Raw genomic sequence first — 20,603 nt, forward strand, 5'->3', positions numbered from 1 at the left:
GCCTAGCCAAAAGAGCTAGACTCTGTCTCAAAAAAAAAGAAGAAGAAACAAAAATATTTTGGTGTGTCTGCATGTTGTGATCATGTAATTGACAATTACAAAATTCCAGCTAACAAGTACCATTACAGTAATGTGAAAATTACTAAAGCAATCATCAATATCATGCCAAGAACTACACTGTTCATGTATTTTCCCATAATATGTAATAAAGGAATTTACTTTTCCTAGGATAATTAAGAAAGCATTCATGTGGGCCAGGCATGGTGCCTCACTCCTATAATCCCAGCACTTTGGAAGGCCAAGGTTGGAGGGTAGCTTGAGCCCAGTAGTTTGAGGCTATAGTGAGCTATGATGGCACCACTGCACTCCAGCCTGGGTGACAGAGCAAGACCTCATCTCTAAAAAAGAAAAGAAAAGAAAAGAATGAATAGAATATTCATGTAATATTCTGAAAAGACTTTCTTTGGTTTTGTAAAATATTAATTAACATATACCTAAGAATAACAGTGGCCCTTTAAAAACAATTTTTCCAAACCCGACTAGTTGGTCTAATAAGAAAGAGTATAATTAAAGGAATAACAAGGTAAAATTTTTGAAATTGGGACTGTCTCAGAAAATCTTGGATGTGTGGTGACCATGACAATCATTTCGCATTTTTCACTTCTCGCTTTCCTTTAGTGCAATTCCTAAATGCTGGCGATGCAGTGTTCTGAATTTAAAGTGATCATAGTAAGTCATCAAAATCTGCTCTGTGTCCAAAAAAGAATTAAGTCATGCAGAAAACGCCTTATGGTGTCTTTTGAGTGCTCATGCATCAGTAGACTCCGTTGCCCTGAGAAATTTCTTGGAGAGGAGGAAGGAATGGATTCATATTTGCTTCTTAGGAGATTCACAATGTGCATCTTCTACTTTTGCATTCATTTCCAGTTGCTCAATCAATGATTCTGCTTCATTCACAAGAATCTGAGAGTTAGAAAATCAGAAAAGATGAATCTATAAGCTGTTTGCTGCCACTTACTGGATAACCACTCTGCTTGCCTGAACAAATGGAGAAGAATTTAACTGCTTCCTGGCAGTCATATACATGAACTTTCAAATTTTTACAAATATCAGAAAAATACTAGAGACAAAGTTAATATCAAAATTACTTCCTGAATCTGTTACATTTTCTCAGTAAAATGTAAACTACCTCCTGCTATTTATTTTATTTTTATTTTATACCCAGGAAAAGGAAAGGATAGTCTATATCCAGAACAAGAACATCTAAAACAGAATTTCTGGGAAAACGGGGATAAGGGGCAGAATATCACAAGAGTGACTAAGGGACTAAGAAGAACATTGCATAGTTCATTGTAACTCACAGAGTGTTTCAATAGCATAAAGCTTCAAAATGGGAAGCTTTCCTTAGAATAAATGGATCTGTTGCCTCCACAGATGTTTGCACAGTTTATTTGCTTTGGTGCAGAATATTCTGTTTGGGGACACTGTAGGAACTGCTAGTGCATATCATCTTCCCCTATTCATTTAGTACCACAAATCCACTAGAAAGAAGCCTCTGAACACTTCACAGTTAAACAGGTGTCTAATCTTTTTAATACTACATTTTTTGCCCTGTATTGTTTCTCAGCTGTTACAAAATTTGCATGTGCAGCAACGGCAGCTCATCTGAATATCCCTTTACTTAGGGGTGATTTGGTGCTTTAGTCTTTTGTGGAAGTCTGTGTAAGTGTAGTTACAATGCTTATAGTTCTAATCGCAAGTAACGTTTTATCAAAAAAAAATTTATCAGTACTATCACATTGGGGATTAAGTTTAAAAAATTATCGGAAAAATATAATTGAATTAAATCAGTCCTCACCTGACATAATTTTATATATCTGAGCTGGAATCAGCTTTAAAAGCAATTAAATAATCATTAGATAATGAGGTAGGCTTGTAGTTTTTCATGTAAAATACAGGATGATGTTTTACAAGGTGAAAGGTGGAGATTGATTTGAGTAATAACTCCATCTCCTCTCATGTGGTATGGCAATTAAACTCAAGTTTCAAAAATAAATAAATAAGGCCGGGTGCAGTGGTTCAAGCCTGTAATCCCAGCACTTTGGGAGGCCGAGGCAGGTGGATCACCTGTGGTCAGGAGTTCGAGACCAGCCTGGCCAACATGGCAAAACCTGGTATCTACTAAAAATACAAAAATCAGCTGGGTGTGGTGGCATACACCTGTTAATCCCACCTACTCGGGAGGCTGAGGCAGGAGAATCGCTTGAACCCAGGAGGCAGAGGTTGCAGTGAGCTGAAATTGTGCCATTGCACTCCAGCCTGGCTGACAAGAGCAAGACTGTCTTAAAAAATAAAAAATAAATAAAAGGTGAAAGGTGACGAGTGATGGTGACAGTGATGGTAGTGAACATCATGGGGCACTTTGCATGCACGAAACACCTTGCATATGTCATTGCATTTACTGTGTACCACGTGAGTAGGTAGAACTAGCTCATTTTTGAGATAAAGAAACTGACATTCCACAAGGCTGAACTGCTTGTTGCAGGGAGCACAACTAAGGAGAGCAGAGCTGGAACTCTTACTGACGTTTTCAAACAACAGAGCACACCTCTTAACCACTATGTCCTGCTTCCCCCGTTAACCCAGAGAAGTGAAGTATTTGTTGATACTAAAATTAATTTTAGGCCGGGCGCAGTGGCTCACACCTGTAATCCCAACACTTTGGGAGGCCGAGGCGGGTAGATCACCTGAGGTCAGGAGTTTGAGACCAGCCTGACCAACATGGTGAAACCCCATCTCTAGTAAATACAAAAAATTAGCTGGGCATGGTGGCACGCACCTGTAATCCCCACTACTTGGGAGGCTGAGGCAGGAGAATCTCTTGAACCTGGGAGGTGGAGTTTGCAATGAGCCGAGATTGCACCATTACACTCCAGCCTGGGCAACAAGAGTACAACTCCGTCTCAAAAAAATAAAATAAAATAAAATAAATTTTAAAATATTATTAGTTTATATTATTTTTCAGATATGTAAAGAAAAAGTATCTATATCTGCAGGCTGGACCTATCTTGGAGGATTCCACCTCTCAAATGGCCGTCTTCCCACTCACAATCAGCAAACTTAATACATCCTAAGCACACTTTGCACCTGGCCTCAAGTGTGCTCATCGTCCTGTGACCTTAGGGCAGCAAATGCAACATCATCCATCCAATCAGATGGCCAAGCCAGAAACCTGGGTATCATCCAGGTTTCTCCTTTTTCCTCTCTCCTCACATAAAATCACGAAATCTGCTGATGAAACATCCTAAATACCTCTGAAATCCATCCACCTCTTCTCCTGCCAACACCCCACCATCCTTCACACCACTTCGATTCACAGCTGATGGTACTGCAACAGCCTTGTGATGGGTCTCCTCTCTAGTAGCTCCCCAAATTCTTTGCACTTAACTGTTCTGCCACAGAGACAGTGCGTGTATAATTTCCTTCCCCTTTTTTTCCTTTGCTTAAAACATTTCACTAGCTGTGCATTTCTCTCAGGGTCCAGCCCCTTCTCTTCAACATGGATGGCCTTTGTGCATCCTGCTTACCTCTCTAGTAGGGGAGACAGAGGGAAAAACAAGTCAACAAATACAGTCGTTTACAAGTTGCTCTAAATGGTCTGAAGGAAATAAGCAGGGAACTGAGACAGAGAGAAGCTGTGGTTGGAGGCTGTGACCACTGGGGCTCCTTTAGGTAAAGGGAAACTGGGTAAAAAACCATTCTAAAGGCCCTAACTGGGGCACAATCAAGAACTTGAGAAAAGTCTGTGTGGCTGGGGGGGGACATTAACAGAGAGGAAAAGTGGCACCAGCTGAGGTTTGCGGCCCTAGCCCTTGGGATGGAATTTGGATTCTATCCTAAAAAAAATGGGACTCCACTGTTATTTAAATAGATATCCCTGGCTGCTCTGGGTTTGAGGGGAATGGGGGAACTGAGAACAAAAGCAAGGAAGCCAGTTAGGAGGAGACTGCAGGGGTCTAACCACACGAGGCGGCACAGACAAGAGTAGCGGCAGTGAAGGGAATGACGCTGAAATGATCTGGGTGCATTTTAGGGGTGGAACTGGTGTGACTCCCCAATGATTCGGGTGTGGGTGTTCTGGAAAGGGAGGAATAAAGGCTGACTTTCAGTATCTGGCCAAAAATCCCAAACAGGCTATTTCTTGAGAAGGAAAACCTGGAAGAAGGGTGGGCTTAAAACCAAAAGACCCTTTTTGGACGTGTTAATATTGAGATGCTTGTGAAACACGCAAGTGAAATCTCCAGGAAGGCAGTTGGTTTGGGGTTTGGAATTAAAGGATACGTCTGGGTCAGAAATTAAGAGTGGGGGCCGGGTGTGATGGCTCACCCCTATAATCCCAGCACTTTGGGAGGCCGAGGTGGGATGATTGCTTGAGCCCAGGAGCTCGAGACCAGCCTGGGCAACATAGCGAAACCTTGTCTCTACAAAAGATACAAAAATTAGCTGGGCATGGCGGTGCACGCTGTAGTCCCAGCTACTTGGAAGGCTGAGGTGGGGGGATCACTTGAACCCGGCTGTCCAGCTGCAGTGAGCCAAGATTGCACCACAGCACTCCAGACTGGGCAACGGGAGCGAGACCCTGTCTCAAAAGAAAAAAAAAAAAGACATTAAGAGTGGGAATCTGTCTACACAAGGATAGTTCATGTAAGCACCTCCAGGAAGCTTCCCCTAACTCCAGTCTGGTTTAGAATTCCCTGTGTTTAGCACTGCACCCTGCGCTTCCTCCATCGCTGTGCTGAGACTGTCCCGTAGCTAGTCTGTGTCCTCCACGGAATGGGGAACTAGCTCCATGAGGCCAGTGATGGTCTCTAGTCACTGCTGTACACTTAATCTGACCCCGTGAATGCTGTCCACCTAAAAAGAAAGTGGGCACCCAAAGACAAACTTCACCCAATTCGGCATTGTGTTCCATGGTCTTGAGGTGCACAAGCCCAAGACGTACGCTGATTAGATAGTCTCCAGCAAGTGCCCCGAGTAGGTCCTTTATAGGCTGTCTCTGTGGTGTAGAGGCCACATGCCACCTGTGAGTAGGAGTCTGTGAGGGACTCATGCTGGAAGGACAGGCAGGGGTCCTGACTCCTAAGGAGGTCAGCCCATGGGGTAGAATGGCAAACATAGATTTAAGAAAATTAAACTTTATTCTACTTTATAAAATGAGAAATTGGAAACTGAAACTCTTTTGTGCCTCAAAACTTTGCCAATGTCACCCATCTTTGGAGAAGAGAGTTGAGTTCTTTTATTTTCTTTTTTTTCTAAGATAGGGTCTCATTCTGTCACCCAGGTTGGAGTTTAGTGGTGAGATCTCAGCTCACTGCAACTTCCGCCTCGCAGGCTCAGGCGATCCTCCCGCTTCAGCCTCCTGAGTAGCTGGGGCCACAGGCGCACACTGCGCCTGGCCCAAGTTCTCTTTTTTAAAAGTATTTTTTATATTGGGCTGGGCATGGTGGCTCACGCCTGTAAGCCCAGCACTTTGGGAGGCCAAGGCGGGTGGATCACGAGGTCAGGAGTTCATGACCAGCCTGACCAATACGGTGAAACCCTGTCTCTACTAAAAATACAAAAAATTAGCCGGGCACAGTGGCAGGTGCTGTAATCCCAGCTGCTTGGGAGGCTGAGGCAGGAGAATCGCTGGAACCTGGGCAGCAAAGGTTGCAGTGAGCTGAGATCGCACCACTGTACTCCACCCTGGGTGACAGAGTGAGGCTATCTCAAAAATAAAATAAAATAAAATAAAACTATTTTTTACATTGAATAGAGACAGGGTCTCATTATGTTGCCCAGGCTGGTCTCGAATCCCTGGTCTCAAGCAATCCTCCCACCTAAGCCTCCCAAAGTGCTGGGATTAGAGGTGTGAGCCATGATGCGCGGGCAAGTTTGCTTTAAGTTGGAACATTTCTTAGCTATCAGCCTATTACCCAGCTGCCATTCTTGATTAGTTTGGCTGACAGGTTTTCTGTGATATTTTTATCAAAAAGTAGTGGCCTGAGAATCCAGTGAGTAAAATTCTAGTGTTGGCTCTGTCAACAAGCTGTGCGGTCTTAGGCAGGTCAAGCTCTGGGCTCCCCTTTCTGTAAAATGAAAGGCATGAACTCAGGTTTCTTCTAGTTCCGAAATTATGTCATTCTAGTACAATAGTCCCCCTTGTCTATGGGGGTTATGTCCTGAGACACCCAGTGGATGCCTGAGAGAGTGAATAGAAGTTAATCCTATATATAGTGTGTTTTTTCCTATATTTATATTCCTATGATAAAGTTTAATTTATAAATTAAGCACAGTATGAGATTAACAACAAAAACTAATAATAAAATAGAACAATTACAACAATATGCAAGCCTCACTACTCTTGCACATTGGGGCCATTATAAAATAAAATGAGAGTTACTTGAACACAAGCACTGTGATACTGTGACGGTCCATCTGATAACCTGGGGGGCTACTAAGTGGCTCACAGGCAGGGAGTGTAGACAGCGCGAATACGCTAGACAAGCAGAGGGTTCACGTTCCAGGTGGGATGAAGCAGGACAGCACGAGATCTTATCACAGTACTCACAATGGTGTGCAATTTAAAACTTACCAATTGCTCATTTCTGGGATTTTCCATTTAATATTTTTGGGCAGCAATTGATTGCTGAAAGCAATACCTCAGATAAAGGGGGATGACTGTGAGTGATTCATTACAAGGCTTCTTGTTGTTACCACACAGTATAGCGTAGTCAATATTTGCAGAGTTTTGTGTTTGTTTGTTTGTTTTTTGAGATGGAGTCTCGCTCTTTTCGCCCAGGCTGGAGTGCAATGGCGCGATCTTGGCTCACTGCAACCTCCGCCTCCCGGGCTCGAGCGATTCTCCTGCCTCAGCCTCTGCACTCCAGCCTGGGCGACAGAGTAACTGGGATTACAGGCGCCCACCACCACGCCTAGCTAATTTTTGTATTTTAGTAGGGATGGGGTTTCACTATGTTGGCCAGGCTGGTCTCAAACTCCTGACCTCAGGTGATCCACCCGCCTTGGCCTCCCAAAGTGCTGGGATTACAAGCGTGAGCCACCACACCTGGCCTGTTTGTTTGTTTTAATTTCACCTTGCTACTCTCCCCACCTGGCCATATAGGATGTTTTTCTTTTCATTTTAGAAGAAACTGTTTTTCTTACATAGTGTATTGGTAATCTATAGCTGCATGACATATTACATTAAAATTCAGCAGTTTAAAATAATAAACATGACCTGGCGTAGTGGCTCCTGCCTGTAATCCCAACACTTCGGGAGGCTGAGGCAGGAAGATCACTTGAGGCTAGGAGTTCAAGACCAGCCTGGGCAACAGAGCAAGACCCTGTCCCTAAAAAATAAATAAATAAAATGAAAATCAACAAATATGAATTATCTCACATGGTTTCTGAGAACGAAGAATCCTGGAGGAGCTTAACTAGCTTTCTCTGGCTCAGGACACGTGAAGTTATTGGCTGAGGCTACAGTATTGGGAAAACTTGCCTGGGGCTGGAGCTTTCCCTTCTAAGCACAGGCTGCTGGCAGAAGGCTTTAGCTTCTTACCATGTGGGTCTCTCAACAGGGCTGCTAATGACACAGTTTCTCCCAGAGAGAAAGAGAGAGAACAATGAGGCATGCCACAGTCTTGTAAAAACCTGATCACAGGAGTGACAATCCATCACTTCTGTCAAATTCTATTATCTATAAGAAACTCCCTAAGTCCAGCCCACACTCAAAGGGAGAGGAATTAGCTCCACATTTTGAAGGGAGGAGTTTCGAGGAATTTGTGGATCTGTCTTTAAAATCATCATAGTTGACTAAATAGATGGAGAAGGGGTATAGTTTATAAAAAACAAACTCTTCATGAAGTCAAATATGACATTCCATTCTCTTAGGAAAAAAAAAAAATTTTTTTTTATGCCAGGCATGGTGGCTCACGCTTGTAATCCCAGCACTTTGGGAGGCCGAGGCAGGTGAATCACTTGAGGTCAGGAGTTTGAGACCACCCTGGCTAACATGGTGAAACCCCATCTCTACTAAAAATACAAAAATTAGCTGGGTGTGGTGGCACACACCTGTAATCCCAGCTACTTGGGAGGCTGAGGCAGGAGACTTGCTTGAGCCCAGGAAGCGGAGGTTGTAGTGAGCCGAGATCACGCCACTGCACTCCAGCCTGTGTGACAGGGTAAGACTCCATCTAAAAAAAACAAAACAAAACAAAAAAAAACCATGGCACGGTCATGGCTGATTGCAGCTTTGACCTCCCAGGCTCAGGTGATTTTCCCACCTCAGCCTCCCGAGTAGCGAGTAGCTAGGATTACAGGCACATACCACCATGCCCAGCTATTTTTTGTATTTTTAGTAGAGATGGGGTTTTGCTATGTTACTCAGGCTGGTCTCAAACTCCTGGACTGAAGCAATCCACCCGCCTTGGCCTCCCAGAGTGCTGGGATTACAGGTGTGGGTCTCTGCACCCAGCTGTTCTTAGAAAAATTTTAATATGATTTGTTATGAACCACTCTCATACTCTTCTCAAATTTGACTACGGAGTTATCTTTATTTTGAGACCAAACTTGGAATTACCAAAAACTTTGTGACAAACAGAATTGTTCTTACTTCCAAATAAACATACATGAAAGAGCATTCATGACTGCTTAATTTAGTTATCAGTTTAAACTAATAGTCATAATACGCAATCTTTCTGCCTCTAGACTTCTAGGAGAGGGGGAAAAAAAACACTACCAAAAAAGAATACTTGCCAATCTAACATGAATAATTTGGGGTTTTAATTGCTAATTTAGGCCAGGCGCGGTGGCTCACGCCTGTAATCCCAACACTTATGGGAGGCCAAGGTGGGCGGATCACCTGAGGTAGGGAGTTCAAGACCAGCCTGACCAACATGGAGAAACCCCATCTCTACTAAAATTACAAAATTAGCCAGGCATGGTGGCGCATGCCTGTAATCCCAGCTACTCGGAAGGCTGAGGCAGGAAAATCACTTGAACTCTGGATGCTGAAGTTGTGGTGAGCCAAGATCGCACCATTGCACTCTAGCCTAGGCAACAAGAGCAAAACACCATCTCAAAAAAAAAAATTGCTAATTTACTTTTGTTAATATATGATGGGCAGTAAAATGGTTAATTGCTACTCTTATCATGTCTGTTCTTTCAGGAAGGTTTGCTGAAAGGTGGAAATACTACTATTAGCCATGAGGTTTTTGTTTGCTCTGGGATTAGTAAGGTAAAGAGAACCAAAGGCCGGTTGTAGAATCTGTGTAATATTATATACTATCCTAATATATCATTAGATGAAGTCTCTGCTAAATCTTTTTAAAAGATGCCAAAGTCTCTTGTTTAACTTTGCTTTTAAACACTATTTTAAAATGTCATAAATAAATTTATTATATATATGTATATGCATATATATGTGTGTGTGTATATATATATATATATATATTTTTTTTTTTTTTTTTGAATCCGCCTCCTGGATTCAAGCGATTCTCCTGCCTCAGCCTCCCAAGGAGCTGGGATTACAGGCACGTGCCACCACGCCCGGCTAATTTTTGTATTTTTAGTAGACAGAAGGTTTCACCATGTTGGTCAGGCTGATCTCAAACTCCTGACCTCGTGATCTGCACCCAGCCAATTTATTATATTTTTTATCAAGGCAACAATAGACGTACAAGATCTTAATTTAGATGTTATAAACCTCAGATGCTGCTAACGTCCTGATTTCCTCTGTAAAGAAATTAATGGCATGAACCCGGGAGGCAGAGCTTGCAGTGAGCCGAGATCGCACCACTGCACTCCAGCCTGGGTGACAGAGTGAGACTCTGTCTCAAAAAAAAAAAAAAAAAAAAGGAAATTACTGTTTTTGTTTCTCGGACTGGGCATGGTGGCTCATGCCTGTAATCCCAGCAGTTTGGGAGGCCAAGGCGGGTGGATCACGAAGTTAGGAGTTTATAGGCCAGTCTGGCCAACATGGTGAAACCTCGTGTCTCTACTAAAAATACAAAAACTAGCTGGGTGTGGTGGCACGTGCCTGTAATCCTACCTACTCGGGAGCTGAGGCAGGAGAATTGCTTGAAAACCGAAGGCAGAGGTTGCAGTGAGCCAAGATCACGCCACTGCACTCCAGCCTGGGTAAAAGAGTGAAAGTCCATCTCAAAAAAAAGAAAAAGAAAGAAAAGAAATTACTGTTTTTGTTTCTCTACATTTTCTCTGCCATCACTGCAGAGAACTACTGTCAGTACTTCCAGCTTTTTAAGACCCAACCTGAGCTTTTCTCTTCACTACATAAAGTGCCAAATTACAGAATATTGTCCTGTATATATATTTTTGTTGTTTAAAAAATGGTGCTCTGTGAGGGCAGAAAAAAAGAATAATTCCAGACCCACATCTGCTTCTGCACTGAGGGTCCATGGGCCTCATTTATTCCCGGCTGAAATCCTTGCTGAGGTGGGAAGCCAGTACCTCCAAAGGCAGTCAGTTCCATTTTGGGGCTTCAATTATTGTTTGCTTGTTTGTTTGTTTATTTTAGAGACAGGGTCTCGCTCTGTCATCCAGGCCAGAGTTCAGTGACACAATCATAACTCATTGCAGCCTTGAACTCCTAGGCTCAAGCAATCTTCCTGCCTCAGCCTCCCAAGGCACGCACCATTATGCCTGGCTAACAGACCAAGTTCTGCCCCTGGACTGGCATGTACTGGTCCAACTTCAATCCTAGCTAATTTGAAATTGTTTTGTAGCAACAGGGTCTTTTCATGTTGCCCAGGCTGGTCTTGAACACCTGGGCTCAAGTGGTCCTCCTGCCTTAGCCTCCCAAATTGCTTGGGTTACAAGCGTGAGCTACTGTGCTTAGCCCCATTATTGTTTTATTTATTTATTTATTTATATTTTTTGAGATGGAGTCTCGCTCTGTTGCCCAGACCGGAGTGCAGTGGTGCGATCTCGGCTCACTGCAACCTCCACCTCCCAGGCTCAAGCAATTCTCCTGCCTCAGCCTCCCGAATAGCTGGGATTACAGGTGCGCGCCACCGTGCCTAGATAATTTTTTTTTTTTTTTTTTGTATTTTTAGTAGAGACAGGGTTTCACCATGCTGGCCAGGCTGGTCTCTAACTCCTGACCTCAGGTGATCTGCCCACGTGGGCCTCCCAAAGTGCTGGGATTACAGGCATGAGCCATCGCACCTGGCCTCCCATTATTGTTTTATACAGCAAATTCGTCTTTAAGTATTCTCATCTCTACCTTCCTGTTCCTTTAATCGGCTGGTTCTATTCAACCCTCTGCAGCCATGCTGCATAGTCTCATTCCTTTTCTCTGCAACTTCAGGGGACTCAAGTATTTTTCCCTTTTCCTTGTTGAACAGTTTTTGTTTTTCCAGTATTCCTTGTATGTTAGGTTTTATAGATCCTCCCAACCCAGCCCCCTGAATTCTTCAGGTCACCAGTTTTTCTTTTTTTCTTTTCCTTTTTTTTTTTTTGAGATGGAGTTTTCTCTTGTTGCCCAGGCTGGAGTGCTATGGCGTGATCTCTGCTCACCACAACCTCTGCCTCCCAGGTTAAACAATTCTCCTGCCTTAGCCTCCTGAGTAGCTGGGATTACAGGCACCTGCCACCACACCTGGCTAATTTTGTATTTTTAGTAGAGACGGGGTTTCTCCATGTTGATCAGGCTGGTCTCGAACTCCCGACCTCAGGTGATCCTCCTTCAGGTGATCCTCCTGCCTCGGCCTCCCAAAGTGATGGGATTACAGGATTGAGCCAGCGCACCTGGCCAGGTCACCAGTTTTTCAATAGTTATCTTTTGAGAATCCCATTCCCAGCTAAGAGTTTGGTCAGACAGACCCAAGTCTGCCCCTGGATTGGCATGTACTGCTCCACTGAGTGACAATGTCCTTGGGTATAAAAGTGAGGCACTAACAGGACACGACCCGAGGCTTGTTGTGTGAATTAAGTGGGATCGTGTGAAGTGTTTAGGCCATCACCTGACATATATTAAACGTTTAATAAATGTTAGCCACGTATGTAATTGAAACATAGAATCCCACTTTTATCAACACAAGGCAAGAAGGAACTGCCACGTCCCTAATCCTGATCAGCAGAATATTTTCAATGAAGCTTAAATCCCTATTAGCTTTCTCAGCACCCTCATCATACATGGCTGACTCATACTGAGGTAATCAGAACTCCTAGGGCTGTTTTACATATGCTTCTAGTTACCACATATTCTCATCTGTACTTGCGCAGTTCGTTTGTGAGTTTGTTTTGCTGTTGTTCTTGTTATGGTGGGTTTTTTTTTCTTTTTTTGGAGACAGGGTCTGGATGTATTGCCTAGACTGGTCTTGAACTCCTGGGCTCAAGTGATCCTCCTGCCTCAGTCTCCTGAGTAGCTGGGACTATAGGTGCACACCACCATGCCTGGATTATCCTTGTTTTATTCTAACATATTAAATGCAGCCTACAGAGATAATTTTGGATTCTATGTGTTCATTATCCTTCTCAGCTGCGTGGAGCTATTGAAAAGTCCAGTTGCTGTTTGCATCCCTGCCTCTTAGACTTTGCAAGACATAGCATATCCTTTGCCAAAAAGAACAGCCTCCTTCCTCACAGTTCCATGTGCGGCTGGCCTGGGAGCAGCTGCACGTTCCTACTGAGCTGTAGGCTTGCCATGGTGCTCCAGGCTTCAGTGAATCCTCGGGTATTCCTCTTCCTTGTGAATGTCAAACAGCAGCTGACCTGCATCCTGTGGTGGGGCACTATTCACATGTAGTTTGCCCAGTAAAACTGTGACTTATGTTAATGCCAGCGAATTATCATGCTCCAGGTTACAATACTGGCTACCAGGTACTGTGCATTAGGCTCACAGGAGAAGATGATGGAATTGCTCAAGAGGATACATAGGACATTTACCCTCACCCCACCCAGACCCCACCACTACACTCCATTACACTCAGACTTCCAAAACACATGCTCACTTTCTCCTTGTTCGAAAGACAAAAATGCTTAGAGGTTTAAATTTCTATCTAGGCCAGGCAAGGTGGCTCACACCTGTAATCCCAGCACTTTGGGAGGCTGAGGCAAGTGGATCACCTGAGGTCAGGAGTTCAAGACCAGCCTGGCCAACATGGTGAAACACTGTTTCTACTAAAAATACAAAAATTACCTGGGCGTGGTGGTAGGTACCTGAGATCCCAGCTACTCAGGAGGCTGAGGCAGGAGAATCACTTGAACCCTGGAGGCAGAGGTTTCAGTGAGCCAAGATCGCACCATTACACTCCAGCCCAGGCAACAAGAGTGAAACTCTGTCTCAAAAATAAAATATATATATATATATATATAAATGTGTTATCTTGGACAAATGAATGAACTTTTCCGGCAAGAGTAAAATGAGGGCGTTGCACTGAGGTCACCTCCAGTTGCCCAAGAAGCAGAATTCTGTAGTTTATTCCAGTTCTCTGTTTCCACTGAAAAGTAGTCTTGTGTCAGGATCTCATAGTTCATAGTTTAGGTATGTTCCACAGTCCATAGCACTGGATCAAGGATGCAAAGGGTCTCCTGATGATCATGATTTCCAACATGAGCCTGCAGCGAAAATTATCTTGGGCATCTCAATGTCTTCAATTTTCTGGGGGTAAAATTACCTCGTCTAAAAGTTATTTGCATAGGGAAAATAATATTTTTTTTTGAGATGGAATCTCACTCTGTCACCCAGGCTAGAGTGCAGTGGTGGGATCTCAGCTCACTGCAACCTCTGCCTCCCGGGTTCAAGCAATTCTCTGCCTCGGCCTCCCGAGTAGCTGAGATTACAGGTGCCCACCACCACGCCTGGGTAATTTTTTTTGTATTTTTAGTAGAGACGGGATTTCACCATCTTGTCCAGGCTGGTCTTGAACTCCTGACCTTGTGATCCACCTGCCTCAGCTTCCAAAGTGCTGGGATCACAGGCGTGAGCCACTGCGCCCGGCCAGTGGGAAAATAATTTCTAAAATGATATGCAATCTGAATTCCAGATGTAGATATATTTTTATTGGAATTCCTGACCCATCGGTACTTTACATTAAACATCTTTCACACAAAGTGGCTCCTTTTCCTGAATTTTCTTTGTAGGTGGGCAGCACCACCCAAGAATCAAGAGAGCCAAACCAAATGTCTTCCCTCTCTTCTCCTGGGCTCCAGCCCCATTGTCCATCCTGCTGACCATTTGGTCAACAAATGCTATTGATACAAGTTACCTTGTATCAGTCAAAACTGTCCTCTCCTTAGCTGGGCATGGTGGCGGGCACCTGTAATCCCAGCTATTCAGGAGGCTGAGGCAGGAGAATCACTTGAATCCAGGAGGCAGAGGTTGCAGTGAGCCGAGATCGCGCCATTGCACTCCACCCTGGGTGACAGAGTGAGACTCCATCTCAAAAAACAAAAAAACAAAACGGCCCCCTCTTTCTGCCTCCCCGATACTGCCTGCATCCAGGCCTTTCTCTGTAACCGCCTCTGCTTTCTCTCTCAGTCCTCCTGTCCATGGTCTACTGTGAGGCTGGTGCAATCATTTCCGGAATACGATCTGGTCACGAGGCTTCCCTGACCCTGTAGAGCTCTCTCTGTGGTATGACACTCAAGGCCCACAGAATCCAGTGCCTACTGCCCTGCAGCCACGGGTCCTACTCTTCTTCCATGGGATGCCCAGGGCTTCAGTCCCATTCCTTCATGTTTCTGCTGGCTGACTTCACTGTATCCTTTGAGACTTAGCCAAAGCGTTGCCTCCCTTGAAGAAAGGAAACATCAGGGGTCCTTCCCACGATGTTTTACCATGGTGGATTTAGGTGCCTGTTCACCCACACGCCCCCTTACTGGACTGTGAGGTTCTCGAGTAGAGGAATGGTATCTTTGATGCCAGGACAGTACGAGGAATTCCGTAAGAGCAGACTACATAAGCACAATTTTGCTGCCTGTACTTTTTTTCTATAGCACAATTCCATTGAAATCTCCTTTCTGGTTTAAATTATGGAGAGAAAATAAATAAACTAAAGATGGTCTGGATTGGAAGAGTTTATCTAAAAAGAATTTTTTCCAAAGCAGTGATGATCCCAAATAAAACTTTCATCTTCTCGAAATTTCTCAGAAAATACTGTATGCAGGGAGAAAGTTTTCTTAAAATGTCCTCATTAGTTAGTTTTCTCAGCAAATATTTACTGAGGGCATACTGTTTGCTAAGCCCTGAAATAAGCATTGGGTGATGGCATGAAGGGATGAGGCCAAGTCCTTGTCCTTGTAGAATTTAGAATCTGGTGGGGAATTAAATACTAAACAGTAAAAAACAAAAAGGCTGGAATATGAATCAGCAGTTAAATGATAAAGGCTGGGTGCCGATGTAGAAAATAACAGTAGAGCCTATGTAGATGGGGTGGTCTGAGATGGTGTATTAGTCTGTTCTCACATTGCTATAAAGACATACATACCTGAGGCTGGGCATGGTGGCTCACGCCTGTAATTCCAGCACTTTGGGAGGCCGAGGTGGGCGGATCACCTGAGGTAGGGAGTTCAAGACCAGCCTGACCAACATGGAGAAACCCCGTCTCTACCAAAAACACAAAATTAGCCAGGCGTGGTGGCACATGACTGTAATCCCAGCTACTTAGGAAGCTGAGGTGGGAGAATCACTTGAACCCGGGAGGCAGAGGTTGCAGTGAGCCAAGATTGCACCAGTGCACTCCAGCCTGGGCAACAAGAGCAAAACTCCATCTCAAAAAAAGAAAAGAAAATGAACAAAACTGGGCGCGGTGGCTCAACGCCTGTAATCCCAGCAGTTTGGGAGGCTGAGGTGGGTGGATCACCTGAAGTCAGGAGTTTGAGACCAGCCTACCAACATAGTGAAACCCCATCTCTACTAAAAACACAAAAAATTAGCTGGGCATGGTGGCGGGCACCTGTAATCCCAGCCATTGGGGAGGCCGAGGCAGGAGAATTGCTTGAACCCAGGAGGCAGAGGTTTTGGTGAGCTGAGATCACACCATTGCACTCCAGCCTGGGCAACAAAAGCAAAACTCCGTCTCAGGAAAAAAAAAAAAAAAAAAAAAAACCCAGAAAATGAACAAAAGACATGAAAAGACATTGTGCTGAAGAGGTTACACAGATGACAAATAAACACACATGAAAAGATGATGTTCAAAATCATTAACCATCAGGGAAATGCAAATTAAACCGGAGTGAGATAGCACTACACATCTATTAGGATATTTAAAGTAAAAAATAGTGACAACACCAAGTGCTGTCAAGAAGCATCCAGAGAAACTGGATCACTCATACACTGATGAGTATTTAACATGGCATATACATATCATGGAATACTACTCAACCATGAAAGGAATAACTATTGATAGTTCATGCAAAACCTTGAATGAATCTGGGTGGCGGAGAGCCAGTCCCCAAAGGTAACAATACCGTATGATTCCATTTTTATGAATTTTTTTTTTTTTTTGAGACAGGAGTCTTGACCCAGGCTGGAGTGCAGTAGCTTGATCTTGGCTCACTTCAACCTCCACCACCTGGGTTCAAGTGATTCTCCTGCCTCAGAAAGGAGATTTCAATAAAATTGTGCTATAGAAAAAAAGTACAGGCAGCAAAATTGTGCTTATGTAGTCTGCTCTCACAGAATTCCCCTGAGTAGCTGGGATTAGAGGAGCCCACCACCACGCTCGGCTGATTTTTATATTTTTAGTGGAGACAGGGTTTCGCCATGTTGGGCAGGTTGGTCTTGAACTCCTGACCTCAGGCGATCCGCCTGCCTCAGCCTCCCAAAGTGCTGGGATTACAGGCATGAGCCACCACACCCAGCTATATAATCTTTTTTTTTTTTTTCTTTTTTTTTCTTTTATTATTATTATTATTATTATTATTATTATTATACTTTAGGTTTTATGGTACATGTGCGCAATGTGCAGGTAAGTTACATATGTATACATGTGCCATGCTGGTGCGCTGCACCTATAATCTTGAAATGAAAAAAAGTTTCGAAGGAAAGAGCAGATTAGTGGCTACCCATAATTAGGGCGAGAGATGGGTGTGGTTATACAACGGCATTAAAAGAAATCCTTGTGATGGAACTCTCTGCACCTTGACTGTGGTGGTGAACACACATAAAATTTATAGCATAAATACACATGCACACAAATAAATATAAGTAAAACTGAGGAAATTTGAAAAAGGTCAGTAGAGTATATCAATGTAGAGATCATATATATATAGAGAGAGAGAGAGACTGAGAGAGAGAGAGACTGGATTTCACTCTGCCATCCAGGCTAGAGTGCAGTGGTGCAATCACAGCTCACTGCAACCTCAAATTCCTGGGATCAAGTGATGCTCCCACCTCAGCCTCCAGAGTAGCTGCGACCACAGGCACATGTCAGCCAACTGGGCTACTTAAAAAAAAATTGGTGCTCACTTTGGCAGCACATATACTAAAATTGAAATGATACATGGCCCTTGTGCAAGAATGACACGTACATTCATGAAGCAGTCCATATATATATATATATTTTTTTTTTTTTTTGAGATGGAGTCTCGCTCTGTCACCCAGGCTGGAGTGCAGTGGTGTGATCTCGGCTCACTGCAACCTCTGCCTCCCCGGTTCAAGTGATTCTCCTGCCTCAGCCTCCTGAGTAGCTGGGACTACAGGCACACACCGCAATGCTTGGCTAATTTTTTGTATTTTAGTAGAGATGGAGTTTCACTGTGCTGCCCAGGCTGGTTGCAAACTCCTGAGCTCAGGCAATCCTCCCGTCTCAGCCTCCCAAAGTGCTGGGATTACAGGCGTGAGCCACCACACCCAGCTAATTTTTGTATTTTTAGTAGAGATGGGATTTCACCATGTCAGCCAGGCTGGTCTTGAACTCCTGACCTCGGGTGATCCACCCACCTTGGCCTCCCAAAGTGTTGGAATTACAGGCATGAGCCACTGTGCCCAACCCATATTGTTTTTATAATTATATAAAAAAAAATCTGTAGAGACAGGGTCTTGCTATGTTGACCAGGGTGGTCTCAAACTCCTGGGCTCAAGAGATCCTCCCTCCTTGGCCTCACAGAGTGATGGGATTACAGGGCTGACCACCGCACCCAGCCCAAAGTTGACATCCAGATTGTGATGACATACCACAATTTCACAAGATGTTATTATTGGGCGAAACGGGGTAAAATTGTGAATAGGCTCTTTATTATTTCTTACAACTGCATGTAAATCTATAATTATCTCAAATTTTCAATTTTTGAATTAAAAAAACTGGTAAAAAGGGATTTGAGGAAATGATATTAACAAGTGTGCCAAAAAATATATAAAAGAAATACAAGAAAAATGAATAAAAAGAAAAAAGAAGAAAAAAATCTCTGAAGAGAATGGGAGTTGAGCGCGGGGGAAGTTAGACTGAAAGCCGGGATACCAGTGAAGAGGCGGCTGCCATGGAGATACCAAATGATGACTGAGACCACGGGGGCTGAGGGGAGAATCACGATGGAGAGGAAGAGAACTGGGGTTGATTTGAGCTCTAGGGTCTAGACCTTCGACACTTGAAAAGAATTTTCCCAGAGAGCTTCCCAAAGGCCCAAATTTGCAAGAACGATGATAACATATAATAAAAATATCAGTATCAGTGACATACAATGAAACATTCATCAACATTCCTCTTCCTTCAGTCACAGTGATTAAAAAACAAGAATAAGCCGGGCACGGTGGCTCACGCCTGTAACCCCAGCACTTTAGGAGGCCGAGGCGGGGAGATCACGAGGTCAGGAGATCGAGACCATCCTGGCTAACACGGTGAAACCCCGTCTCTACTAAAAATACAAAAAAAATTAGCCGGGCGTGGTGGCGGGCGCCTGTAGTCCCAGCTACTCGGGAGGCTGAGGCAGGAGAATGGTGTGAACCCGGGAGGCAGAGCTTGCAGTGAGCCGAGGTCTCGCCACTGCGCTCCAGCCTGGGTGACAGAGCGAGACTCTGTCTCAAAAAAAAAAAAAAAAAAAAAAAAAAAAACCACAAACACACAAGAACAAAGTCAAAGTACGAGTGGATTCTGGGCTCTGGAGAGTCTTGTGGGGTCTCACCTTCGCTGCCCTCCCTCTCCCCTCCTACTTCTTGTAAATGGAATCTGGCGGCAGATTCCATTCCAGGTCCAAGCAATGGCCTGGACTTTGCCCTTCATTGTTACCTTGAATAACAAGGGGGATAAGGAAGACGGCTGGGCGGGTTTGCTTCCCACTTCCCCAGGAACCCTGGAAATGCACCATCGCATGCATGCCACACCCTCTTCACGTCCATGCGTCTCCTTTCCACCCATGCCTGAGATTAAATCTCATTCCTTCCGCATGATGCACTTTCTGTACAGACCTTGGAGGCACTCTCGGTAGAGATGTTAAATCTCTGAGTATCAAGGGCCTTCTTGCCTGTTGTTTCCATGTGATTGGGACAGTGTTTTTCTCTGGGTGAGATCAAACGACTTACACTAGAAAGGCCTTCAGAATCACAAACAATGATTTAAGAACTAAACAAAGTCCTAGTCCAAAAGATAGGAGACAATTCAAAGAAAGTAAAGAATAATTCTAATACAAATGTGAAAAATAGATAAGTGATAACATACAGAAGATACAACATCTACCTACATTTATTATATTAAAATCACTAAGGATGGGCTAGGCTTGGTGGCTCATGCCTGTAAGCCCGGCATTTTGGTAGGCTGAAGTGGACAGATTGCTTGAGTCCAGGAGTTCAAGACCAGCCTGGGCAACATGGTGAAACCTCACCTCTACCAAAAAAAAATACAAAAATTAGCTGGGTGTGGTGGCACGTGCCTGTGGTTCCAGCAACTTGGGAGGCTGAGGTGGGAGGATCTCTTGAGCCCAGAGGAAGAGGTTCCAGTGAGCCATAACCACACAATTGCACTCCAGCCTGGACAACAGAGCGAGACCCTGTCTCAAAAAAAGAAAAAGAAAAAAAGGTGCTAGGAATGAAGAGAACCAAGCTGTGTAGCTGTAAGATATTACAGATTGTGGCCGTTTTCATGTCACTGATTCACAGTGACTTGAATTTCCAGGGAAGTACTAGACATCTGGCCCTTTGTAACTGACACTGTGGCTTTCCAATACCAGGCCAGAGGAGGGAGATGAGGAGGTCCAGAAGTGTCCTGGTGAAATGCAAAGGATGGTTCAACTCCCGGAGGGTCCAAGTGGCCCTTTCCCAGTTACCTCTCCCGCATTCCCGAGTGATCAGGCACAGAAGACACCAGCTACAAGATAACCAAGTCCTTATGAAATCAGGAGGCAAGTTTCACAGGTGCCCCCAAATCAACCTCAAAGAGCTGACAGCTAACTTATAGTTTTGGGAGATTTGCAACTAAAATGAAAGTTCAGAAATGAGTCAAGTATCCAGATTCAGAGTGGGATGGAATATCACATTTGGGATGGTGTGGGAGGTGATGGAACTACCAGGAATGAGAATCCTGGGGGAGAATGACTAGAACTAAAAATGAAAATAAAAATAAAACAGAAAATCATACTGGGCACCTGAAAATGCAAGATAAAGC

The 20,603-nt window shown here is 44.1% G+C and overlaps 1 long non-coding RNA gene and 1 pseudogene across 1 annotated transcript in view; one reads left to right on the top strand and one right to left on the bottom strand.

Annotated features, from left to right (window-relative positions):
• Window positions 1-541: 541 nt before the first annotated feature.
• Window positions 542-20,603, bottom strand: part of LOC134740020 (uncharacterized) — a 98,248-nt gene continuing 78,186 nt past the window's right edge. Inside the window, exon 7 of the long non-coding RNA XR_010127247.1 lies at window positions 542-963. This is a non-coding gene — a long non-coding RNA (uncharacterized LOC134740020). The remainder of the gene's footprint in view (window positions 964-20,603) is intronic.
• Window positions 17,469-17,562, top strand: LOC129043277 (U6 spliceosomal RNA; annotated as a pseudogene).

This window comes from Pongo pygmaeus, chromosome 7 (genome assembly GCF_028885625.2).
Source record: "Pongo pygmaeus isolate AG05252 chromosome 7, NHGRI_mPonPyg2-v2.0_pri, whole genome shotgun sequence".
NCBI classification, from domain to species: Eukaryota; Metazoa; Chordata; class Mammalia; order Primates; family Hominidae; genus Pongo; species Pongo pygmaeus.